Raw genomic sequence first — 22,712 nt, forward strand, 5'->3', positions numbered from 1 at the left:
ACACTGTTAAGTTTTGGGCAGGAAGCGTGTTTGTGCTGCGTTAACCGGTTAACCCAGGGCGTTAACCGGTTAACACTGTTGCAGAGTGGAAAAATTGTTAATTAAAATGTTGTGTGCCTAATTGATGGTTGCCTATATCGGTGTGTGATATAGTAGGGATTATTTCCCGCTGTTTTGAGCAGTATAGGTATTAGTAGAGTGTGCTAATACTGTGTTTAATTATTTGACATGATATGATGTGTTGATACATGTGTTGATAATGTATGATGGTATGCATAATGTTGTGAATGTGTATGTTATGCATGTGTTGTGAATGGACTGTTTTATGGCTTAGAGAGTGAGCATCGGTCCATTGTGGATTATTGTTGTGATGTTGCATTGCTAGGTGATTAGCGTGCATAATGTGGCCTTTATGGTGGTAGCTAATTCCCATGGTGAGGAATTAGTGATGTTAGTCATTTGGACTGTCTTTGATGTTTGCATGCTAGGTGAATTAGCGTGCATAGCATGGCCCTTGGGGTGGTAGCTAATTCCCATGGTGAGGAATTAGTGATGTGAGTCACTAGGTCTCAAATGAGTGGGACTAGTGAGCTTGGTAGCCGTACCTGGATTTGGTCGGTGAAGTTGAACTATATGTTCACGAATAGTCGGTACCGCATGCATGGAGTCTCATTGCATAATATATGTGTAGTGTATAATATGAATGGATGTATTCCAATGTTATACGTGTGTTGTGTTGGCATTGAGCATGAGTATGAATTGTGTTGATATGGAGTATGATATTTGAGTTGATGTGCCGTTACTGAATGTGTGATACGATTAGGGTGATTAATGTGTTAAATTACTTAACATGACATTATATTCTATAATGCTTATTATATCGATTGAGGAACTCACCCTTACAACTAATTTTTTTCAGGTAACGAGCAGTGATTGAGTAGAAGCTAATGCTTGGAGTCTAGTGTAGTCTCCTTAGTGGGTCATGCTCTGATAGATGTAACATCGGGAGGGGACATTTTAATTGTGTTGTTGATGTTTGTTGAACCAGTTTACATGTAGTATGTTACATGTTTTGAATGATCGATTTGATCTCTATCCGCTGCGTATTGTGCAATACTTTATGTTTTGAGTTAAATAATGAGCATGACTAAATAGTATGACGAATGGTGCGAAATAAATGTGTGACACCCTTAATTGCATGATTACTCTGATTTATATGTTGTTATTTTAATTAAATATTTGGGGTATTTTAGAAGGGTGTTACATTAGTGGTATCAGAGCATAGTCGGTCGAGTCGAGTCGTAACTATTCTGTTTCCCCTGTACGGGATAGGTGTTGTGTAACCCTATCAGTACTTATTGTTTTAGCTTGTTGGGTTTTCAGAATAGAGATGGCTGGAAGAGGTAGAGATGATGTTGCGATTGCTGAGGCTCTGGGTATGCTAGCTGGAGTACTTGGAGGAAATCCGAATGTTGTGGGAATGGGAGCTGCTCGTCAACTGAGTGAGTTCCAGAAGAACAATCCTCCAATGTTCAAGGGAGCATACGATCCAGATGGTGCTCAGAAGTGGTTGAAGGAGATCGAGAGGATCTTCCGAGTGACTGAGTGTGCCGATAACCAGAAGGTCAGGTTCGGTACGCATATGCTGTCAGAAGAAGCAGATGATTGGTGGGTTGCTACCCGCACTGAGTTAGAAACCGCTGGGAATGCCGAGATCACTTGGGCAGTGTTCAGAGAGAGATTCCTAAGGAAGTACTTTCTAGGGGATGTCAGAGGAAAGAAAGAGATAGAGTTCTTGGAATTGAAGCAGGGCAATTGGTCTGTTACGGAGTATGCTGCTAAGTTCACAGAGCTGTCGAAGTATTACACTCCCTATGATGAGGCTACTGGGGAATTTTCAAAATGTGTGAAGTTTGAGAACGGGTTACGTCCCGAGATCAAGCAGGCTATTGGATATCAGCGGATTAGGGTGTTTTCTGATTTGGTTGACTGTTGCAGGATTTTTGAACAGGATACCAAAGCCAGAGCGGAGAGCTATCAGCAGAGGGTTGATAGGAAAGGCAAGAGTCAGAATGATCGTGGGAAATCGTATGCAGCTGGCAAAGGCTTTCAGAGACAAAGTGGGATGAAGAGGCCTAGTGGGGGAGACTCTAGTGCCCCTGCTAAGTGTTACAGATGTGGTCAGGCTGGACATCGTTTCCATGAGTGTGCCAGTACTGAGAAGAACTGTTTCAAGTGTGGAAAAGGTGGTCACTTGGCTGCAGAGTGCCGGTTGAAGACTGTGACTTGTTTCAACTGTGGAGAAGTGGGTCATATCAGTCCACAGTGTCCTAAGCCGAAGAAGGAGAACCAGTCGGGAGGCAAGGTCTTTGCTTTATCGGGTTCTGAGACTTTTGCAGACGATCGTTTGATCCGAGGTACATGTTATATTAATGGCTTTCCTCTTGTAGCTATTATTGACACCGGTGCAACTCATTCCTTTATATCTTTGGATTGTGCTGTGAAACTTAAGTTAGAGATATCTGAGATGCATGGAAGTATGGTGATTGATACTCCTGCGAAGGGTTCAGTGACTACTACTTCAGTTTGTTTGAATTGTCCTTTGAGTATTTTTGGTAGAGACTTTGGGATAGACCTTGTGTGTCTTCCATTAGTGCAAATTGATGTTATCTTGGGTATGAACTGGTTGGTGTTTAACCGAGTCTATATCAATTGTTTTGATAAGACTGTGATATTTCCTGAGATTGAGGAAGGGAAGAGTTTGTTTCTATCTGCAAGGCAGGTGAATGAAGCAGTAGCAGATGGGGCAGAGTTGTTTATGTTGTTAGCGACCTTGGAGGCTAAAGATAAACTGGTGATTGGCGATCTAGCCGTGGTGTGTGATTTTCCTGATGTGTTTCCTGAAGAAGTGAATGAATTGCCGCCAGAGCGTGAAGTTGAATTCTCGATTGATTTGGTACCTGGTACTAGACCGATATCGATGGCTCCGTACCGTATGTCTGCTGTTGAGTTAGCTGAATTGAAGAGTCAGCTGGAAGATCTGTTGGATAAGAAATTTATTCGTCCGAGTGTGTCACCGTGGGGTGCACCAGTGTTATTGGTTAAGAAGAAAGAAGGTACTATGAGGTTGTGTGTGGACTACAGGCAACTGAATAAAGTGACGATCAAGAATCGGTATCCTTTGCCGAGGATTGATGATCTGATGGATCAGTTGGTTGGTGCGAGTGTGTTCAGCAAGATAGATTTGAGATCGGGATATCATCAGATACGTGTGAAAACTGAGGATATTCAGAAGACTGCTTTCAGAACAAGGTATGGACATTATGAGTATTCTGTAATGCCTTTTGGTGTGACTAATGCGCCTGGAGTGTTTATGGAGTACATGAATAGGATTTTCCATCCGTATCTAGACCAGTTTGTTGTGGTGTTTATTGATGACATTTTGGTGTATTCGAAATCTGAAGAAGAGCATGCTGAGCATTTGAGAGTGGTTTTAGAAGTTCTACGAGAAAAGAAGTTATTTGCTAAACTATCCAAGTGTGAATTTTGGTTAGAAGAGGTTAGTTTTCTTGGTCATGTGATTTCAAGAGATGGTGTTGCTGTTGATCCTTCTAAGATAGAAGCAGTGTCTAAGTGGGAAGCTCCGAAGTCTGTTGCTGAGATTCGAAGTTTCCTTGGATTGGCTGGTTACTATAGGAAGTTCATTGAGGGATTTTCTAAGTTGGCGTTACCGTTAACGATGTTGACTAGAAAGGGGCAAGCGTTTGTTTGGGACTCAAAATGTGAAGAAGGTTTCCAAGAGTTAAAGAGAAGGTTGACTACTGCTCCTATTCTGATATTATCGAGTTCGTCGGAATCATTTGAGGTTTACTGTGATGCTTCATTGTTGGGGTTGGGTGGTGTGTTGATGCAGAATAAGCAGGTTATAGCTTATGCTTCGAGACAACTGAGGGTTCATGAGAGGAACTATCCGACACACGATTTAGAGTTGGCAGCTGTGGTATTTGTTCTGAAGTTATGGAGGCATTACTTGTACGGGTCAAGATTTGAGGTTTTCAGTGACCATAAGAGTTTAAAGTATTTGTTTGATCAGAAAGAGCTGAATATGAGACAGAGGAGATGGTTAGAGTTTCTGAAGGATTATGACTTTGGTTTGAATTACCATCCGGGTAAAGCAAACGTAGTGGCTGATGCATTGAGTCAGAAATCATTACATATGTCTATGTTAATGGTTAAGGAATTGGATTTAATTGAGCAGTTTAGAGACTTGAGTTTGGTGTGTGAGAGTACTCACAATAGTGTTAAATTGGGAATGTTGAAGTTAACGAGTGGTATTCTGGATGAGATTAGAGAGGGTCAGAAATCCGATGTGCTTTTGGTTGATAAGTTGACTCTAGTGAATCAAGGTCAAGGTGGTGAATTCAGAGTTGATGAGAATGGTGTTTTGAAATTTGGTAATCGGGTGTGTATTCCGGATGTTACCGAGCTTAAGAAGAGTATTCTTGAGGAAGGACATCGTAGTGGCCTGAGTATTCATCCTGGAGCTACGAAGATGTATCATGATTTGAAAAAGTTATTTTGGTGGCCGGGAATGAAAAGAGAAATTGCGAGTTTTGTTTATTCCTGCTTGACTTGTCAGAAGTCAAAGATTGAGCATCAGAAGCCGTTTGGGCTAATGCAACCGTTGGCTATTCCAGAGTGGAAGTGGGATAGTATCAGTATGGATTTTGTTTCTGGTTTACCGAGGACAAGTAAGAATTTTGAAGCTATTTGGGTGATTATCGATAGATTGACGAAATTGGCTCATTTCATTCCGATCAGAATGGATTATCCGTTAGAGAGATTAGCCGAGTTGTATATTGAGAAGATTGTAAGTTTGCATGGGATTCCGTCGAGTATTGTTTCGGACAGAGATCCTAGATTTACATCGAAGTTTTGGGAAGGTTTACAGAGGGCTTTGGGAACTAAGCTGAGATTGAGTTCTGCATATCATCCGCAGACTGATGGTCAGACTGAGAGGACGATTCAGTCGCTGGAGGATCTTTTGAGGGCTTGTGTTTTGGAAAAGGGAGGTGCTTGGGATTGTTATTTACCTTTGATTGAGTTTACCTACAACAATAGTTTTCATTCAAGCATTGGTATGGCACCGTTTGAAGCTTTGTATGGTAGGAGATGTCGGACACCTTTATGTTGGTATGAGTCCGGTGAGAGTGCTGTGGTTGGACCGGAGATTGTTCAACAAACTACGGAAAAGATTAAGATGATTCAGGAGAAGATGAGAATTGCTCAGAGTCGTCAGAAGAGTTATCACGACAAGAGAAGGAAGTCACTTGAGTTTCAAGAGGGAGATCATGTGTTTCTCCGTGTTACTCCGATAACTGGAGTTGGTCGAGCTTTGAAGTCGAAGAAGTTGACACCTCGATTTATTGGTCCTTATCAGATTTTGGAGAGGATAGGGGAGGTAGCCTATCGTATCGCTTTACCGCCGTCACTTGCGAATTTGCATGAGGTTTTTCATGTGTCTCAGTTGAGGAGGTACATTCCTGATCCGTCGCATGTTGTCCAAGTAGATGATGTACAGGTGAGAGATAACCTGATTGTTGAAACATCACCTATGAGGATCGAGAATCGAGAGTTGAAGCAGTTACGGGGTAAAGAGATTGCCTTGGTGAAGGTAGCTTGGGGAGGACCAGCAGGTGGCAATGTGACTTGGGAACTAGAGAGTCAGATGAAGGAGTCTTATCCGGAGTTATTCGCTTGAGGTATGTTTTCGAGGACGAAAACTCTTTTAGTGGGGGAGAGTTGTAACACCCCAATAAAAATAAGATAATTATTTGATTTAAATTAATATTATATTTATTAATTTAGTTAAATAATTGGAATTATTGGATTATTATTATTATTTTGGAATAATAATTATTGGAAAATATATAAGTGTGAAGTAAGGAAAAAGAATCCCATTTGGTAAAAAGAGTTTTACGTGAAACAGAGAAGCGGCTGAAAAGTGGAAAGTGGAGAAAGGGCAAAGAGGAAGAGCAAGGGCAAAGGTTGGAGAAGAGAAAAGCTTGGAGCTTAGAGATTGCCGGATTAACTCAGGTAAGGGGGGTTTATCGTCGTTTAATGGGTGTTATGGGTTAGCATGTAATGGGTAGTGATAAGCCGTTGAATTGACCCTAATTGGGATTATGAATGCTGGAAAAATTATGTTGGATAAACTGTGTTTAGGCTGTAATTGAATCTGTGTTTGGGTTAGTTGTGAATTTCCGAACGTATAGCTTTTTACGGAATTGGAATCGGAGGTCCGGAAGTCCTCCAACGGCGGAAAATGCGGAGAATTCTGCATTCTGCCTTGTGTTAGCGCAGGAACAACTTCTGTATTGCGTTAACCGGTTAACCCAGGGTGTTAACCGGTTAACACTGTTATGTATTGTGAATAATTGTTGTTTTGTCTGCGTTAACCGGTTAACCCAGGGTGTTAACCGGTTAACACTGTTGCGAATGCTGAGATATGGCTGTTTGTGCTGCGTTAACCGGTTAACCCAGGGCGTTAACCGGTTAACACTGTTAAGTTTTGGGCAGGAAGCGTGTTTGTGCTGCGTTAACCGGTTAACCCAGGGCGTTAACCGGTTAACACTGTTGCAGAGTGGAAAAATTGTTAATTAAAATGTTGTGTGCCTAATTGATGGTTGCCTATATCGGTGTGTGATATAGTAGGGATTATTTCCCGCTGTTTTGAGCAGTATAGGTATTAGTAGAGTGTGCTAATACTGTGTTTAATTATTTGACATGATATGATGTGTTGATACATGTGTTGATAATGTATGATGGTATGCATAATGTTGTGAATGTGTATGTTATGCATGTGTTGTGAATGGACTGTTTTATGGCTTAGAGAGTGAGCATCGGTCCATTGTGGATTATTGTTGTGATGTTGCATTGCTAGGTGATTAGCGTGCATAATGTGGCCTTTATGGTGGTAGCTAATTCCCATGGTGAGGAATTAGTGATGTTAGTCATTTGGACTGTCTTTGATGTTTGCATGCTAGGTGAATTAGCGTGCATAGCATGGCCCTTGGGGTGGTAGCTAATTCCCATGGTGAGGAATTAGTGATGTGAGTCACTAGGTCTCAAATGAGTGGGACTAGTGAGCTTGGTAGCCGTACCTGGATTTGGTCGGTGAAGTTGAACTATATGTTCACGAATAGTCGGTACCGCATGCATGGAGTCTCATTGCATAATATATGTGTAGTGTATAATATGAATGGATGTATTCCAATGTTATACGTGTGTTGTGTTGGCATTGAGCATGAGTATGAATTGTGTTGATATGGAGTATGATATTTGAGTTGATGTGCCGTTACTGAATGTGTGATACGATTAGGGTGATTAATGTGTTAAATTACTTAACATGACATTATATTCTATAATGCTTATTATATCGATTGAGGAACTCACCCTTACAACTAATTTTTTTCAGGTAACGAGCAGTGATTGAGTAGAAGCTAATGCTTGGAGTCTAGTGTAGTCTCCTTAGTGGGTCATGCTCTGATAGATGTAACATCGGGAGGGAACATTTTAATTGTGTTGTTGATGTTTGTTGAACCAGTTTACATGTAGTATGTTACATGTTTTGAATGATCGATTTGATCTCTATCCGCTGCGTATTGTGCAATACTTTATGTTTTGAGTTAAATAATGAGCATGACTAAATAGTATGACGAATGGTGCGAAATAAATGTGTGACACCCTTAATTGCATGATTACTCTGATTTATATGTTGTTATTTTAATTAAATATTTGGGGTATTTTAGAAGGGTGTTACATATGCCATGGCTAGAAAGATGTTGAGAGCAGGCTACTATTGGCTGACAATGGATTCTGACTGCTGCAAGTATGTGAAGAAATGCCATAAGTGTCAGATTTATGCGGATAAGATTCATATTCCTCCGACACTTCTGAATGTGATTTCATCACCATGGCCTTTCTCTATGTGGGGAATTGACATGATCGGCATGATTGAGCCGAAAGCGTCCAATGGACACAGGTTTATTCTCGTAGCAATTGATTACTTCACCAAATGGGTTGAAGCCGCTTCGTATGCGAATGTGACCAGACAGGTGGTTGTGAAGTTTATCAAGAACCAGCTGATTTGCCGTTATGGTGTGCCAGATAAGATCATTACTGATAATGGATCTAATCTGAATAATAAGATGATGGATGAGTTGTACGCTGAGTTCAAGATTGCACACCATAATTCCTCTCCCTACAGACCCAAGATGAATGGGGCTATTGAAGCTGCTAATAAGAATATCAAAAAGATTATCCAGAAGATGACAGTTACATACAAAGATTGGCATGAGATGCTGCCATTTGCTTTGCATGGATATCGTACATCTGTACGCACTTCAACAGGGGCAACCCCTTTCTCTCTTGTTTATGGCATGGAGGCCGTTCTCCCAGTAGAGGTGGAGATCCCATCAATGCGAGTCTTGATGGAAGCCAAGTTGACTAATGCTGAATGGATTCAGAGTCGTTATAACCAGTTGAATTTGATCGAAGAGAAGCGATTGACTGCCATGTGCCATGGTCAGTTATATCAGCAGAGAATGAAGAAAGCATTCGATAAGAAGGTCAAGCCTCGCGTGTTCCGAGAAGGTGACCTGGTGCTCAAGAAAGTCTTGTCTTTCGCGCCCGATTCCAGGGGCAAGTGGACTCCAAACTACGAGAGTTCATATGTTGTTAAGAGAGCCTTTTCAGGCGGTGCTTTGATGCTTACAACAATGGATGGGGAGGATTTCACTCGTCCTGTGAATTCAGATGCAGTCAAGAAATACTTTGCCTAAAAAAAAGGTATATGCAAAAGAAAAACATAATAGCTCGCTAAGTTGAAAACCCGAAAGGGCGGCTTAGGCAAAAATGAGCGTCTCGGTGGAGAACCCGCAAGGGTGATCCAGGCAAAAGTTAGAGACATAAAAAAAAAGAATATTTGCATCCCGCTAGATTGAGTACCTCACCCTGGGGCAATCTAGGCAAAAATTAGGGATTTGGCAAGTAACTGCATCCTGACAAGACTTTCTGTTCCACAACCGTCTGATCGTCATAGATTCTCGATTCGTCGTCAACTGAAGCTTCAAATACATCGAGATTCAAATTGGTAGAGAAAGGATCATTATGTTCAATGTAGCCCTCTTCCAATATATATCACTGATTTCAAATTTGTACAGATCTATGGAGTCTTGCCATTTGCAGGCTACCATTCCATCAAATAAATTTGAGCTTTTTATCCAATTATTTGCACTCTTATTTGTTTCAATTCAACAAATGTTTTACATGTTTTAATTGATAAAATGTCATTGTTTTAAACAAATCAATTTTTTTTTCAAATTGTTGTTTTAAACAAAGTGAATATTCACAATGTTGAAAGGATACTTAAGAATGTTTCAGTGCTCTCCCAAGGGTGGCATGATTTCCAACAGGTAAGACATTTGTTCATATTCCTGGCATGGCCGTATCCTTCTTTCTCCATGTTTGCTGTTGGGGTTGTTCCCCAAGCATACTTGTTGTTGGGGTTGTTCCCCAAGCGGAGTGTTGTGGGAAACTTCGTACTTTTCGCCAGCAGTAGTCTCCCTTCAGCATGGTTGCTTTCCTTTTTGGAAGATTCAGCGGTGATTGGGTTGATATCCCGGTACCTCATCACTTTCCCCAGTATAGTCGCAGATAGACATTGTTGAAGACCCAGTTTTGCCTCTCCAGCAGCAGGCTCCCCCCAGCATGGATGTTTTCTTTGAAAGATTCAGTGGTTAGTGGGTTGATGTCCCCGTACTGTATCTGTTTCCTCAGCACAGTCGCTAGCAGAGTGGGTGATTTGATATATCCTCATCAAAGTGCTTACTCCTTCAGCAAGCAGAAGTTTTTGTGCTTTCCCTGCAGAATCCTCAACGGAGTCAGGATCCATACCAGAGTTGGTATTCTCAGCAGAGAGTTTGTGGTGGCAGTTTTGCCTGTTGAAATCTCTTTTGACCCCCAGTGGGTTGAATTGGTGATCTATCATCCATGAATTGGGTTGATTCCCTGTTTTCTTTGATCCTCAGTAGAGTCGCTTGTTGCAGAATCTACTTAAGTGATCTGTTCTCCCTTCGATGGGTGTATCCCCGGCGAAGTGGCTGTACGTGTGTTCTCCCCAAGTAGAGTGATTTGATTGCAGAATCTACTGGTGTGATCTGTTCTCCCTCAGTGGGTTGTTCCCCCAGCGGAGTGATGTGGAGTTGCTTTCGTAGCAGTTCTTGCTGGTGCTGTGAACTTTTGTTCTCAGTTAATAATGAAGATTTCCCCTGCAGTTTTCTTGGGATTTTTTCTCCTCTTCCCCAACAGATTGGTCTTGGTGGAAGTTTTTGCCCGTTGTAGACTTTCTGTGCCTTGGTTGGGTTGTTTGATGATCCATCTTCCCCGCAAATCTTTGCTTTTCAGCATATGGATCTCCAGCAGATGGGCTTTCCAGTTGGTTTTTCCCCTGGAAGTATAGTACCGGGCGTTTGATTCCTGGACCTGTTTGTGTTAGATATGTCTGTTTTGTCAGCATTCATCAAGCATAAATTACGCATATTCATGCATACTCATAAACACTAAGATATTCATGTTGCATTGTTTGCTATATATCTTTTGTTTGTTGTTCTTTGCTATGGGTGATATAGATCTTTATAGATTTTCCCAAGCAGATGTCGGGTGTTTAAATCTCTCAATATAGAGTCAGCCCCATAAGCAGAAAGTGTTTGTCTTTCCTTCTGCAGTTCCCCACTGAGATCAGTCCTCGTGGATGACGGTTTCTTCCGTTTCCTCCCAACACATACATTGGGATGGATGTTCCTATTGAGTTATATCCTCATTAGGACGTGTCTTGATTCAGCATGTCTTTTCGGTTTGACCCCGAATTGGCTATTTGTCAGTTGTTTCTTGTGCTTCCCTGTGGAATAAATGAATGAATTGCCCAGTAACCGGCAATAATTCTTTTTATCCCCAGCGAAATTTTTGGGCCTCTACCCTGTATCCGGTAGTTATAAGTCCTATGTTTCTTGATTTCTTGGCGGAATTTATGGTTATATACCTTTTATTCCTCAGGCAAGAGTTGTTGGTTTTCTACCCAGTAGTCGGTAGTCGTAAATCCTATGTGCTTACTCTCCAACAGAGTTTGTGGTTTGTTATAAACCCTATTTTGTTTTCCGTGCGGATTTGTGATTCTTTCATTCCCCACGCAGAGTTGGTGGTTTATTATAAACCCAAAGTCTTGTTTATCCCCATCAGAGTTGTGGCCACTACCCCGGATTCGGTAGTTGTAAGTCCTTTCTCTTTTCCCCTAACAGAGGTAACCTTTATGGTTCGTTCTGGGTGACGGTGGATTTTTGTGCTGTTGTGGTTGTATCCCCAACAAGGTTGGTGTCTCCCTGTGGAATAAGTTGAATAATTGCTCAATATTTGGCATTCATTCACTCTATCCCCAGTTGAGTTTGTGGTCTTCTACCCGGTATTCGGTAGTTTGTAAATCCCATGTTGTGATTTTTCTCCCCAGCGGAGTTTGTGCCTTGTGGTACAAGTGGGTAATTGCCGGATGCTAGCAATTTCATCCCAAGCTGAGTTTTTGGTTCTACCCAGTAGTCGGTAGTGTTAAACCTCTTGTTTCCTCAGCCAGATTTTTGGTATTCTACCCCGTATTCGGTAGATGTAAACCCTAATTTCTCCCCTTTGCAGAGTTAACTTTGTTAATTCATCCTAACAGATGATGGTTACTCGTTGTGGTTATCTTCATCTAGTATTCGATGTTGATATTCCCCCCTTACTTCTGGACAATTGCCGGTTACTAGCAATTGTATCCCAGCAGTTTTCTGGATCATTGTCGTATGCTTGCAATGTTATCCCTTTGAGGTCGCCAGTGGGTCCTTTCACCGTTTGCTAGTGATTTGTTCCCCGGATTATTGATTGTTTATCAATAAATCTCCAGCTAGTCGTTGTGGATAATTGCCGGATGCTTGCAATTCATCCTCAGCAGATCGCTTTTCATTTACCCGTTTGCTTGGTAATGATTGTTGTTCCCTTTGATTGGTCATCTTTATATACCTAGTTTGGTATCCCGATGCCTTTCTTTTCGGTTGATTTATCCTTTGACTAACCCAGTAACCGGTTATGGATGATCTTCCATGCGAGTGTGTTATCCACGTTCTGACGGTAATGGATAATACATCTCATGCACTCTTCAGTCGAAGCCTTTTGTGTTTCCCTAGTCGAGTAAGATTCGTTTTTCCTTTGTGGAATCGAATATGTCTTTGTTTCTTGGATAATTGTCGGATGCTTGCAATTTATCCCCTTTGAGTTGTCTTTCGTTTACCCGTATGCTTGGTATTGATTGTCTCTCTTTTTGGTTAGACACCTATTATATGCCCTAACCGGTATCTCTGGTGTCTCTTCCTTTCGAGTATATTATTCACGTTCTGACGGTAATGAATAATATGTCTCATGCGCTCTTTGGTTGGAGTCCTTTGTTGATTTTCCCCAGTAGAGTAAGATTCGTATTCTTTGTAGAATCAAATATCCATCCTGTCGGATGATGAGTGTTTTGGCAGTAAAAACCAATCCACGTTTTTGGTAGATCACCTATTATATACCCAGTAACCGGTATCCCTGGTGTTTCTTACCATGCGAGTGTATTATCTACGTTCTGACGGTAATAGATAATATATCTCATGCGAGTATTCTATCCACGTTCTGACGGTAATGGATATTATATCTCATGCACTCTTTGGGTTTGTGTCCCCAGTTGAGTAAGATTCGTCTTCCCGTTGTGGATTCGAATGTCCATCCTGTAAGTTGATTTGCTTTTTCAAGCCCTCCTTTCGGATGATGAGTGTTTTGGCATATATACCAATTCACGCCTCGGTCGGTCACCTATTATATGCCCTAACCGGTATCCCTGGTGTTCCTTCCTTTCTGCTCCCTATTATGACCTCGGTCCCCTGTGGAGTCAGATTTTCCTGAGCTTGTTACCCTTATACCGGTAGCACCTCATCTTGTTGCTTTTCCCCCAGGAGAGTCTCTTTGTTAGACATTTCCCTGTGGATTTCCTGTTGTGATTTTACCCTCTGCTATATTGGCGTTTTCCCCAATATATGCATTTTCCCCGGCAGAGAGATTCTTTGTGGATCTTTTCCTGGTCCGAGTCCGGATTTTTATCCGAAGTATCCTTTGTGGATAGTTTGAGTCAGCTTGTGTCTTTCCAATGGATGTTTTGTCCCTTGGAATCTCCTTCTCCCCAGTGTGAGTCCTTTACTTCCCAGTAAAGTCTTCAGTCAGGTCTTGTTTCCCCTAATTCAGAGTCGCGTCCTGCTCACGCATCCTTTTTCTTTTTATCCCCAATAAGAGTCCTGTTAGAGTCTCTGTTCCCGGTGAGTGTATTACTCTGATGGATTGTCTGTTCTTCTGTGTGAACCATATCCCCACAGAAATTGTGTCTTTTGCATGCATACATCTGCATCATGAGGTCTCTTAGGGACCAAAATTTGTCTCATAATTGTTATTTAAGCCCATTCTACCGCGTCGAGATGAAGATTTCTAAACTTCACTTCTCCGGCTAGAATGACCTTAAATAGGGGCATCTGTAAGACCCCAATTTTGTCCCTAAGATCCCTCATGGCATCATTATCATATCATATCATTGCCTCAAGGATCATTGTACACCTTACCTTCTTCCTTGTGGGAGGGTTATCTTTTGAGAGTGTTTCTTGATCACCAAGCATTCCTTGCATATGTATATCATTGCTTTTCATTTGTTTACTAACCCAAAAGTACAAAAATATGTCATCTAACCTTGTTACTTGCAGATGAAGCAACACTAGGTCAAGACAGTCAAAGGCAGCCATTGAGCAATGGATGGTGGCCATTCTTGAGAATTTGGGCACCATGATCAATCATAAGAGGTTCATATGAGTTGTGACATCATTTTGAATCAAGATCTCAAGAGGTAGAGGCTTGAATCTCATCAAGGCATTCTTTAGTCAACTGAAACCCTAGAAAAGTCAACACAAGTCAACTGTGCATTTAATCAGGGATTTGATGGTGGGAAATGGTTGGAGAGGTCTCATTCATGTCCATACAAGTCTCCTATAACATTCCAAGCATCAACAATGAAGAATTTGAGGTCAGATGAAAAGTTGCCAAAAATAGTAAGTGACCTGTAATTTCAAACTGCCAAAAATGGAAAGGTCTTCTCCTCAACTTTACATCATCAAGCAAGCTTCAAATGAAATTTTGTCCAACATGAAAGTTGAAGATCTTGCTCTTAACTTTCCAAAAAGTCCAAGAACATGAATTTCTCATTTGTGGTTGAAGAATTATGATCAAATCATTGTCAATGGAATTTGAACTTCAAGCTAGCATAACTTTTGAACCAAATGGCCAAATGGAATGGTTCTTTTTGGAGCATTTCTCTCTTGATCCCTACTATCATAATCATGCATCACATTTCATCAAATCTCATCACAAAAATATTGCATTTTTCACTTGAATTTAATTTGAATTTTGGAGGGAAAGTATCAATTTGAAAAATATGCATTATTTTCATTTCCAATCAATTGCCTTTGCCTCCAAACAGATTTTTAAGCTTGTTACAAGTGAAATTTGGTACTGTTCCATTGCCTTGCATTGCATAAGGGTGGTTTTGCCATTTTGCATAAACATGCTAATTTCACTAATCCTTTGCATTGTGGCTAAACATGATTAAGAAGCTTGATTAACAGAGGGTATATATTGATAATCCTAACAGAAAATCAAAACAACAACTTCAGAATTTCAAATCTAAACTTTTTCTCTCAAATTTCTCTCAACTTTTCCATCGAGTTTCTTCATATCTTTTGCATGCTTCTTGTTCTGTTCATCATTTCTAAGCATAATTGAAGTTTATTGAAGCAAGATTGTGAAGAATTCTGCATGAATCTTGGACTGTGAAGCTTGTGCTCTCTCATGGCAGTTGAAGATTCCAGTCGGATCAAGCATTGTTGAGTTGTTCTTCATCATCCATTCATCTATCCAAGCTTGGTAGAGCATCTGTTTCACACTTCCAGGACCAGAATTGCACAAATCCAACTCTGTTGCATCATAGATCTAGGTCAGTTTTCGATTGCTCTAATTCATGAAATTATGATGTGCATCTTGTAGATCTTGGAACATAGAGTATGATGAACTTCAGATCTATTGATTTCATGCAGTATTGAAGTAGTTATGTTGAATTGAAGTTTGGTTGATGAAACTTTCTCTGCTCGATTCTTTTGATATGGTTAGAATTAGATGAAATCAGTACTGGATATGTGATGTATGTTGAGAGAGGATTCCATTGATATGCGTTTCATGAATTTTGGTGAACATTTGTTCTTGATGATGAAGAACACGATGAACTGGATGAATGTGTTAGGTTTTCTAATTCCAGACCGCGTTTGATCTTTGCATGGCCTTGTTGCATGAGTTTTGTTGTTTTTAGCTCATGTATTGGTCCAAGTGACAGCTTCTGATTGGCCAGCGTTTCAATTAAATGAAACGCGACGTTTAACCTGGCGCCACAATTTGAATGCAAGCGTGGTTCGATTCCCCGCTCCATCAAAAATCCAAATGCCTTGTATATTTTCTCTTGTATGCCTTCCATGTTCACATGCTTATTCCATGTTTTTTTTTTCTCTTCATTCAAAAATTCATAAATCAAAAAATACTCATCCAATTCACATGAAATTTTTTGCCCAATGTTCATCATGATGTCTTCTACTTTTTGATGATTTTTACTGAATTTGTGCACGGTTGAAAATGTTTTTGGCCTAGGGTTTATGTTTACATGTCATACGTTGCACCTTGCTTGCCTTTTCATTTGTGAAATGATGATGCTTAATCTAATGAAGCTGAAAATTGACATGCATAAACTAGACATCCTAATTGACATTTTGGTATATGGTTTGCATTTTTCCCATTTCTGGATGTTGAGTTATGATGTGATTAATGGAGGTGTGACAATGTGTGTCACACCATTTCTTGCCCAACTTGTTGATTTTATTTACCATGCCAAATAAATGCCAATTGCTCTGAATTTTTGCATGATGTTTCTTCTGGATATTAGGAATGATCATGATATTTTGTAGAATTTTTAGATTCATTTCCAGTTTGTTTGATATTTTTCTTTTCTGTTTGGTCATATTTGAACCTTTGATGAGTGTTGAACTTTCATGATTTGTGAAATTCTTATGCCTTATCCTATGAGCTTGAAATTTTGTACATTGATTCTTAACATGTTGAAGTGTGTCTTGGCTTTGGTTTGAGTCATTTATCTTATGTCATTTCTGTTTTAGGATTGCCTTATGTTGATGCACCATTTGTGGTCTTGTTTGAGCTTGTTTATGCATACCTTGACTTGATGATTTTAATTGACATGCTTATACTCATCCAATTGCCTTGATTTTTGGTGTGTTGATCATTTGATGTGTTCTGTTTAGACCTAATTTTTCTTGGAATTTATTGAGCCATTCTTGGTTTGATTTGAATTGGCTCATTCTGTTTGCTTCATTGAGGTTCCAACTTGCATGCTTTGCCTTAGTTGCTTTGTGAAATGGATTTGGTGCATAGTTTTGACATGAGACCAATTGGATATTGTTTCTTGATTGATTAATATTGATTCTTGTCAATTTTCATGTTCTGTTTTGGATTATTTCTCCTTCTTTGACCCTAGGCCTTGTCCTAGTGGTTTGCTTCTCATGTTTGAGTTTGTTTTCAGGTTAAGAAGTACATGGCCTTAAGGAGATTAAGTCATATGGCTTGAGTTGGTTATTTGATTGATAATGACTAACTTTGACTTGTTTTTTAGGATGCCTTAGCTCAGTTGAATTGAGCTTGTGCCTTGCACAATGTAGCTTGACTTGTGTGATTGTGTATTGTATGTTGACTGTTGGATTATCTGTTTGACTTTTGTGACTTGTATACTGATTGAGTTGGATTGATTTCAGGTACATTAGTTGCTTAAGTTCATTTTGAACTTGCTTTTGCTTGGTTGCTTAACCAATTAGGTATACTTTCTCTTCTTCATGTAGTCTGGAAGACCTGGCCTGTTACTTGGCCAGGCACCTGTCTGAAGTCCTCCTTAAGAGGCAATGCTTGTGATTGTTTATCTTTGTCCCCAAGCAGGAAAAGTCCTTTGATAAGGCAATTGGTAGATAAAAGAGATGTGTATTCCATCTCCTACTATTTTGTGTGTCATCCCTTTGCTCACATTACATGTTGTAGCATTGTGGATATTAACCCAAGATCTATAGAGTCATTAACTTGTGGAGAGAGTTCCAACTTTCTGAACTCCCACGCCTTCTATCATTTGAAGCTCTCCCTGACCAGGGATAAGAGCAATGAGGCACACCCCTCATATCCTTTCATCTGCTTCACCTTAATTCTCAATGTTAAGGTTAAGAGCACCATTTACCCCATTCCAGTTGACTTTAAAGTCTAACCCTTGCTTGAGCCAAATTGCTTGTGTATAGTGTGTGCTAACTGAATCATCTGATTGCTTGTTGGTTCCTCCATTTGTGCATATTTGCCTGTGTGCTTTGTGCATTTATCATCATTAATTGCTCATTATTGCATGATCATCATTTCATATCTTTGTGACATCCTTGTTTGTCCATTGAGGAATCAATTGTAAGTCCATAGATTGGCCATTATTCCTATGATTTGGAAGGGATTGAGTGTAAGACCATTTATTGGCAACTTAAGCCCTCTTTGCTTAATGCTTATGTTTGTTGGTTGTATGTGAGGATTCAATTGTAAGTCCATGTTGTTGGCATTTGTATTCCTAGGATCATACTGTGGAGATTGGAATAAGTCCAGATAGATTGGCATCTGATATCCATGTTTTGTTTTGCCTTGGGAGATTGGAGTAAGCCCATGTATTGGCATCTGGTATCCCTGTTTGTTTGGGTGCTTTGGAGATTGGTATAAGTCCAGTTGATTGGCATCCGGTATCCACCCTTTTGTTTTGTTTTACTTTGGGAGATTAGTGTAAGCCCATTGATTGGCATCTGATATCCATGTTTGTTTTAGGAGATTGGTGTAAATCCATTGATTGGTATCCGATATCCACTTTTGCTTTGTGAGATTGGTGTAAGTCCATTGATTGGCATCCGATATCCATTTGTTTTGCTTATTTGTTATTGCTTATTTTCCTATTCCAAAGGACACACTTGAATCATCTTCTATATGATTTCAAGAGGTGAACCTCTAAGAAGTTTTACACTCCTTCACCCATACCCTTTTTGTTCCAAAAACCCCTTTTCACATGTTGCTTTCAAAACTTGAGATACGTATTCTGCAAACATCTTCATGTCTTTTCAAATTAGAAACCTGGACCTTAAGTCCTTGGCTTTTCAAACTTCATTTTCATAATACTTCTTTCTGAATTGAATTCTAATCATACTTTGACCAGTTTTTTGTGAATAATCATAATCAATTAACTTCACTCATTCAATTGTTTGGTGGCTTTGTCCATTGTTGATACTTTTTCATACATTAGCCATAGGTTTCAATTATCATAGTGGTTGATGTAAATCTTACCATATCCTTAGTGAGTTGATTGTAAGTCTTCCATACTTATTATAGGGTTAACCCCTCACTAGTATGTTGAAGCTATCCTCGCATGGTGGATTGTTGGTCTTGGTTGAGTTTTCTCCCGTTGATAATGAAAAGCCTTAGTGCTCTTATTTTAAAATCAATTCACTAACTTTGGAAATCTTTTAGCCGAACTACGATGTTTTGATCCTTTACCTTTTCATGGAAAGGTACGTAGGCAACGGGTTCATCCGTTCAAACACAAAAATAATAAATTGTACATTCTTTTCTCATCATCCCATTCATGTTTGCACAATAAGTATTTCATAACAAATAAACTTTTTATACAACAAGTGTGAAAAGGGCTCCCTAGGAGTACCTAGGACGTTTTGGGTGCCTAACACCTTCCCATTGCGTAATTTACCCCTTACCCCGATCTCTGATCTTTCATTAGTTTTCTATGTGTAAAACTTCTTAGGCTTTTGTTCGCTTTTTAGCCAATCCTTTGGATAAATAAAAGTGCGGTGGCGACTCGATTCTTTGTATGCTTTGCTTATGGTTTAACCAATAAATCATATTGCGACGAATACACCGCTACAGAAAAGTGGCGACTCTGCTGGGGACATGAATAGTTCCTTGGTGGTATTGCCTACTTTTCACCCTTGTTGTGTGATATATTGTTATTTGTTATATGGCATATTTTTGTACAATTTGGGATAACTGTATTGATTGTAATGTTTGAATTTCTTGATATACAATTGTTGTTTGCTTTGGTGATCTCTGTGAGATGAGTTCTATACCCGAACTCGAGTGCACCTTAGGATAGGAGAATGGCATAGTCTTGTTGACTGGTGTGGAGTATTCCTTAGCCAGTTGACTTGCGAGTCCATTCACTTGGTGGAGGTCATGTTGGATTAATAATGTCACACAAGTTATTTGTGGTTAGGCCTTATTCTTTAAATCATGTGCCTTAGAAGCCAAGGACCTTAGTTTACCAAGCCCATCTTGGCCTATTTTAGGACGTAGTGCGGAGGTCGTTCAGATGTCAGATCTGATGCGATTGTTACGCGATACTACACTCATAAGAGTTTCTCTTGAGAATATTTTTGGAATACAAGTATTCGTTCCTCCGATAATATCCAAAAGATGGGACGATGATTATGGGAACCTCTGGTAGAACATGTTCGGCAGGTTTAAACCCTAGTACACTCCCTTTGGGTGGTTCTTAACCGAGACTCCATGCTCGTGACTCTCAGCAAACCCGTGATTCATGGTTGAGTCGTTCAGACAACCTTAATATCAATGGAACCTGGGTGTTGATAAGGTGTAAAACCATAATCCACCAAAACGGATGGTTGATATTAAAGATGTTTGAGCCGGTTCATGTACCGTTAATATCAATGGAACTTGGGTGTTGATAAGGTGAAAACCATAATCCACCAAAATGGATGATTGATATTAGGGATACAATGAGCTTTCCCATGACCTTTGTTTGGTGTGCATTGCTTGATCCTTGAGTGTGATTGTTGCATTCATGCATTCATGCATTCATCTGCATTCATGTCATCAGAAAAAGAAAATTTTCAAGGAACTTAAAAGGGTTTATTTGCAAAATTTTCAGACATGGAAAGACCGAAAAGGCATACAAAGAAGTACAGCTTTTGACAGCCCGATATGAAAGAGTTAAGGAATCTGACATCTTATGTACTAGATCCCTTGGGGTTCAAAGCTCGGTATGGGAAGCTTCTGCCTCTGCTGACTACTCAGGTTGATGAGGGACTGATGAGTACTTTGGCTCAGTTTTATGATCCTTTGTATCACTGCTTCTCTTTTCCGGACTTCCAGTTGTTGCCTACTCTGGAGGAGTATTCTCATCTTATTGGGATCCCGATCCTGGATCAGGTGCCGTTCAGTGGCCTAGAGAGAATTCCGACTTCTCGAGAGATTGCAAATTTGTTGCACATAGATGAAGATTTGATTAAAGCTAATCTGACTGTCAAAGGTGGAATTCAGGGTTTTCCTTCTGATTTCCTCGTCGCTCAAGCTACCATCTATGGGAAGGCCATGAGTGAGGATGCCTTTGAGGCTTTATTTGTGTTGCTCATCTATGGGTTGGTTTTGTTTCCCAACTTCGACAAATTCGTGGACATGAACGCCATTAGGATCTTTTCAGTTCTTAATCCCATTCCGACTCTGTTGGGTGACGCCTATGTCTCTTTGCATCTGAGGAATGCAAAAGGTGGAGGAGTTATTGTGTGCTGTTTGCCTCTGTTGTATAAGTGGTTTATTTCGCACTTGCCGCAGACAGTTGCTTTCAAGGAGAACAAGGGATGTCTACGGTGGTCTCAGAGACTCATGTCTCTCACTAATGATGATATCTCTTGGTATGATCGCGTGTATGATACAGTGCAGATTATTGATTATTATGGTGAATTCCCTAATGTGCCTCTTCTTGGTACATGTGGTGGGATCAGCTACAATCCTATCTTAGCACGTCGTTAGCTTGGATTCCCCCTAAAGGATAAACCTCATAACATTTTGTTAGAAGGTGTATTCTTTCAGAAGGGTAAAGATCCCCAAGGCCTGAAAGCCAGATTTGTCCGTGCTTGGCGCAATATTCACAAGAAGGGTAGGAATGAGTTGGGTCCGAAGAATTGCATTGCTTTGGAGCCATATACCTCTTGGGTCAGACAGAGAGCTTCTGAATACCTGATGCCTTATGATCATCCGAGACCTACACCTTTGGATGTGGCTGGGCCGTCAACCCTCCCCACCCAAGATATAGAGGAGTTAAGAGAAGAAGACCTTTCACGTGCTTGGATCCGTGAAAGAGAAGAATTGCTTCAGCAAATCAAGGAGAATGACGCTCTGATTGAGTTTCTCGAGCATCAGGTGATCGATGATCCGAATGATACTTGGACTTCTCTGCTTCCTCAGTCTTCCAAGTTCTGGAAGAGGAAGTATGATCGACTGGCAAAGGAGAAAGCGGACATGGAAGCAGCCTATGAGAGAGAGATCAAAAAGCTGTGTGCATCTCGTCTCCCAGCATCCCGAGCTTCTAGGGATCCATAGGATGTTGTTTCCCTTTTCTCTTTGTAATGATCAAAAAATGTTGTACTTCTTTGTCTTGAATATATTTGATGAGATATTTTCCATATGCTTTTAAATGCTTAAAAGTATTCAAAATTTGCAAATAAATACCCTAAAAAGTTCCTTGAAAATAAACAAAGCATATGCACGAGCATTACATGCATCATTTTGCATAAACAGGTATCTTGTTCTTGGTCTTCTTGTTTGTGGCCTAACTCTGTGCTCTTCATTTATTTTGAAGACAAGCTGACTCACCGGTACTATACAAGAGCCAATTCTGCCAGAGTTATGGATCAGTTGGAACAAGAGAACCGTGAACTGAAAGAAGAGGTGAGCCAACCTTGATTCTTCAGTTCTGGTGTTAAATCCATACCATATTCCTTGAGGTTGTCAAAGTCTACCAGTAACTTATAAAGAAATTCAAGTTGTTCAAATGGAGTTAAAAGTTTTATGTGAGTTGGGAGATCAAGAACATGAGGTTTTTGATGAGGTTGTAGTCTGAGTAGCAGTTGTAAGACCCCAATTTTGACCCTAAGATCCCTCATGTTATCTCATCGTATGCATTGGCCTTGGGATCACACCTTAGCATCCTCCTTATCCCCCATTCATTGGGTTTGCATTGGGAGAGATCACCAAGCACATTTGATTGTAGCATACTTTGTTTTTCATTATTTACTAACTAAAATTCCAAAAATATGTCAATGTATAGTTTGTTGCTTTTGTAGGTAATGTGTATGCTGACCTATGCTCCATCAAGCTCATATCTAGGGTTTAAGACCCTCAATGCAAGGAAATCAATCAATAAATGGTTCACATTGGCTCTAGACATCATATATGGATCCACATGGTCTTCACATATCATTTTGATCAAGAATTCATCAAGAGTTTGAAGTTTGTTTGCCTTGGAAACCCTAATTCATATGGGTATCTTGTGTGACTTCTTCAACAAGTTTCTTCAACAATTGATCAAATATTTCAAAGTATACTTCATATTACATTATATTAAACATATA

Source organism: Lathyrus oleraceus, chromosome 2 (assembly GCF_024323335.1).
Source record: "Lathyrus oleraceus cultivar Zhongwan6 chromosome 2, CAAS_Psat_ZW6_1.0, whole genome shotgun sequence".
In the NCBI taxonomy this organism is placed as follows: domain Eukaryota; kingdom Viridiplantae; phylum Streptophyta; class Magnoliopsida; order Fabales; family Fabaceae; genus Lathyrus; species Lathyrus oleraceus.